This window comes from Triticum dicoccoides, chromosome 3B (assembly GCF_002162155.2).
Source record: "Triticum dicoccoides isolate Atlit2015 ecotype Zavitan chromosome 3B, WEW_v2.0, whole genome shotgun sequence".
Lineage (NCBI taxonomy): Eukaryota > Viridiplantae > Streptophyta > Magnoliopsida > Poales > Poaceae > Triticum > Triticum dicoccoides.
Window position 1 is genome coordinate 802,773,701 of NC_041385.1, and position 5,155 is coordinate 802,778,855.

At 44.6% G+C, this 5,155-nt stretch overlaps 1 non-coding gene across 1 annotated transcript; it reads right to left on the reverse strand.

Annotated features, from left to right (window-relative positions):
• Positions 1-4,539: 4,539 nt before the first annotated feature.
• LOC119282844 lies at positions 4,540-4,697 on the reverse strand. Its single transcript, XR_005138889.1, has one exon. It is a non-coding gene; the product is annotated as a U1 spliceosomal RNA (small nuclear RNA).
• Positions 4,698-5,155: the final 458 nt, after the last annotated feature.

The following is a 5,155-nucleotide window of genomic DNA, read 5'->3' on the forward strand; positions in this document are numbered from 1 at the left end:
CCTCGCCCACGCGCATTCCCGTCCGGCGCTATCTGCCCGCATTCATGCCGCTGTAGAGCGGCCGCTCCACATTGAAGCCGGCCCAGAGCGGACGCCACCTCTCACTGTCTCCGTCATTGAAGCGGCGGTGCCAGGCGCGCCCAAGCCGCAGCCCCGGTGTCCATGCTTGTTCAATGCCGGCTATGCGTTACTGGACGGGCCGGGACGGATATCTACCACACCCGTTCAATGCCCCGTTCGTCCATATGTCGCCATTAAGCAGGCTCGCCGGTAAAGAAACCTAGTCCGGCGCCCCGCATTGACACACCCGAATGCCTAGCCTCACCGGAATCCGCTATTTAAAGGCGGCCACACCGGCTAACTCCACGCACAACACAAGCCGCTCCACATCCCCCCCCCCCTTTGCACCGCATCCGCCATGATTACAGGCAGCGAAGCTATGTGGAAAAGCCTTTTTCACGAAGATGAAGCATGAGGTGGACACCGTTGCAGCCACATGGCAGAGCCGCCGTGCCAGGCGGATTGCCCGCCAGCTCACCCGATGACAAGAATGATCCCACGATGGGGATGGGCTCCGATGACACCACCGAAGGATGCGCCTGTCCACGTCGGCTTCACCATGGAGCAGGCGCATGCAGACTATAATGACGGCATGGCGTAGGAGAAGTATGTGTCGGGCTAGATCAACATTGAGCGCCTGAGCGAGGAGGCCATGGCCGAGGCAAACCCCAACTTTGGCGCAGAGCAGGGACGGACTGACAAAATCCGAGGCCCTGTGCCAAACTCTAAAATGGGCCCTACCTCACTAAATAAACTACATAAATATAACAATATAATAATGTAAAGATCATAATATCTTACAAAGCGACGAGAAATATCAAGAATGTATCTATTCTTCGTTGTAAAGTCTTCATAAATAACATCATTCTTTTAGTATTCCTTGAAATAAAATCTTCAATAATATCCTCATGATCAATCCACTCCAATACTTCACTCTCAAGTGCTATTGCGGCCAAATCAGTAAGTCTTGTCATGGTAGTAGACATATTGACATATAAGACTTCAATAGCTTCAATTTTGAAAAGCTCTGTTTCGCTCATGCAATAGTCACAGGGATGGTCAAAAGAAATGTATATGTAAGACTTGCATTGGGAACACAATCTGCTACTTTAAGAACTTTAAAATTTCAACGAGACCAATATTTTATTTTGGAATAAATTTTTGAAGAAACCTCAACTCAATATACTGTTTTGGTAACCAGATTCATGTTTTCTAAACGAAGACATGACTCGGATCTTGCAATGCTAGACTCCTAATTGATGAAAATAATAAAATTAGCTACAAAATTTCAGCAAAACTATATATGGCAACACGATCGAAATTGAAACTCACAGCCAAGTTCAAGGGCTCAGGGTCAGGGAATCACCGGCTATCGAGAGAATCCGAGAGGGTGCGGACAATGAACTTTCCCTACCTTCCCTGTCCCTGCCTTCTGCTCCTGTCTGCTTCGCTGGCTCGCCGCCTCGATGGGACCCTGGCCCTAGCCGCCGCACGAATAAACAAATGTGAGAAGGGACGCTTCGATCCCTGGGTCTCGATCGCTATTTTTTCACTGGCTGAATGTTTGTCCGTTGATCTATGGCTGCTGTAGGTGTACGCTGATGCGTGAGAAGCGAAGATGAGGCATCACGATCGGAAGCAGACGTAGGCGCACCAGGAGACCCAGGACAACAGTCAGTAGCGGCCAGTGCGAGCAGATAACAACACGCCCATCTATCGCTAATGAAGCCTAGTACTAATGAGGCCTACTACTGCATAAAATTTTTGAGGCCCCAAAAACCTGGGCCACCATGTTTGAAATCTAATGAAAATTCATCGTGTTTGTATGAATGTCGTCCTGTTTGATGAAATATGCCGTTTTTGCATGTATTTCGTCCGGTTAGTTCAAAGATTGGTTGAAATATACTCCCTCCGTCCGCAAATAAGTGTACATCTAGCTTTTGTTTTAAGTCAAAGTTTTAAAATTTTGATCAACTTTATAGAAAATAGTAGTAACATATATGACATCAAATTGATATATTATGAAAGTACATTTCAAAAATCTAGTGATACTAATTTGGTTTCATAAATACGTTTACTATTTCCTAGAAAGATGGTCAAAATATTAAAACTTTGACTTAAGACAAAAGCTAGATGTACACTTATTCGCGGACGGAGAGAGTATGCGGGCAGCATTGTAAGGCCACCTCCCGCATCTGTGTCTGTGGACTGCCCCCCCCCCCCCTGCCGTGGACGGACGGGGAGGAAATTTGGGGGTCGCCGTTGTAGGTGCCCTTACTATATCTGTTTTTTTGCGAATAAGTGATTATTATGTGTCACTGCCACATACAATTTCATGTTTATTTCCTCCTCTGATTCCATGATAATAAAATATAACTTATAGGAAGAACATTGTGAATATATATCTCCTACCTATAGATATTTTGGCGCGACAAATTTTCACACAAGCACTTCTGGAAGAAACATCGTCGGCATGACAAAGCACAATGCTCAAACACAGACTTAGGACTGTGAACCATCCTCTTCATCAAAGGATGACTTGGTTTCTTGGTCTCAACCTGGAAGGTGTGGTCTAACTATTAAGACGTACAGTCCTCTGAACCGAAACATTTCATAAGAAGTAATTTTTATGGAAGTTCTTTCGGTCAATGTTTGAAGCTGATCACCAAAATTAGTATCAATACCTTTCCTACTCTTCACCTATTGTTTGGACAGACGAATCACAACAACACTATGCCATGATCACAAAACCGACAATGATGTGCCATAGCCTTTATTAACTATTGGATAGTCTGTGCCCCTCGCCCCCTTGCGCGCTTCCACGAGCGGCACATGGGAACCCTAGCTTTCGCTGCCGCTAGGCTCCCCTTCGTTATGGGTTTGTAGGCCTTACTAATGTGGCTAAGACATCAACGAAGGGGGGGGGGGGTGCTGCAGCAGACCCCTAAATGTGTTTGAAAAGAAAATCAATGCTCACCGATCTACATACAATGCAACCACTTCTAGTTGACAAGGAAGGAGCACATGGGCTGAAATTGAAGACACACATAGACTCACCAGCCGATAAAAAGGTAAGTAGTGAGGTGCCATCACACTCATAATGGGCAAACTATAAGTGTATGTATGCAGTTGCATAGCCTTCAAATTCTCGTTCATCTAGAGACTATGAACATACATCATCCATACCTTGAGGCAATAGAGTTTGCAACACATGTATATTTGTTGCCTAGGCTTGGAAGTCATCGGGATTCGCACATCCACTTTAGTTCCAGTTACACTAGGAACGTGATTTCTTTTAGCCTTGCTCAGACTGGCGAGTTGGGTGTTGAGGACACCACTCATGTCCAGTAGAGTATGTCATTGAACACGCGATGTTGATGGTCACACAAGATTCTTGGCGACGTGATTTGTCAGTCACAAACAGCAGCGAACAAAATATATCATTATTTATAGAATAGACATGCCATTGTGTCATGACATAGAGTAACCACACCGTTCATATGCACAAAGCACTGGTTTACTCAGCAAGTAATGATGCCCGAGAAAAGGTAAACTTTACATGGGGCTCCTAAAGCACCAGGGACACATGACCAAGATTCGGCTCAAATATTTTTTGTATCACTCGGTGAAAATTTGTTGAAATATGGTGGCCCAGTCAGTGAAAAAATTCGAGACTTATGATGCATCAGTAGAGCTAACATCTTCTATTGCGTCACCATCCAACTCACAACAGTTCGCTCGTGATTAAGGCCATGTTCAGAATCCCACCAGCTCCGTGAAATACCGGGAGTTGCGGAGCCAGAAAACAAGCGCTCCACGTGATCAACTCTGTAACTCCACCTGCTCCGGGAGTGGAGCTATGGAGCATAGGTACTCCGAACAGGGCGTAAATCTACCAATGCTGGCCACTCTTATTTACGAAACGATGCCTTTGCTCTGGACTCTGGTAATTTTTTCGATGGGTTCTCATGAATCAAACATGCTGAAACTTTGTTGGTACCTGCATATGTCTGTCTACTAGTCTTTTGTAAAACCCCAAATCTCTAAGCCTCTGAACTCACCCCGTAGGCCGTAAATTTCTGGTGCGAATGGTAGTAATCTACAAACAGGCTGAGATTTTCATTGACTGAGTCACCATGTTCCTTCTTTGTCTAGCAAAAATTGCTTCTCATTATGGTCGAAAGCTACTAATCTAGCGGCTTGCTTTTTACCCCTCAATCTCATGGATAGACCAGTCAAAATTTTGATTTTCTTTGGCATAAATATTCAATCTACTTGCTTGTTCGTCTAGGCATAAGCATGAAGACAAATCTTGCAACATATTCTTATTCTTAGGAGATGACATTTTCAAAGACTCTGTACTCCTTTGCTGCCTTCTTTTATATCTTGTAAATAATAATAAATATGATCGGAGTTTTTAAAAAAAGATTAACACAATATTACTTTTAGTTGGCCAATAAAATTTAATTTCATAATTTGGTAGGGGCCGCGCGGACGCGTACCCCCTCTATCATAAATTATAACGTCCACTCTCCCAAAGAAGATGGTAGATCAACGCACTCACTACGTGCAATATGAACCATTGATCTAGGCCATGAGCCTTCTTGATCATCCATAGACCCCGTCCAGGTAAGTATGTTTAAAGGTCGCCCTACCCCCTAGCTATATACTCATCTTTACCGAGCCAATCTCGTTATTCTTTCGGTGTGGGACTAAGACAAACGTATTTACTCTGGTGTCCAGGTGTATCTCAAGTTCTCAACCGAACGCTGTCCAGAAGAAAGGTCGAAGGATTCACAGGCGCGGTTACATCTAGCCCATTAACACAAAGCACGGCCTCCTGCAGGGCGTAGTACACCCTGAGATTCCTGCCGTTAGTGAAGAGCTGAGACTTCGTTTCTCATGCTCTGAAGTGAAGAGCTGGTATGGCTAACCACCGACTTGCTTGTTAGAAGGGAGAGAGGGTTGGTGGAATTGTTCGTTGTATTGCTTGAGCCTCGTGGGCGTATATATAGGAGTACAAAGATCAACTTGAAGTACAAGACAAGGTAGGACCGAATCCTAGTCTATCCTATACTTCCTAATTATCAATATA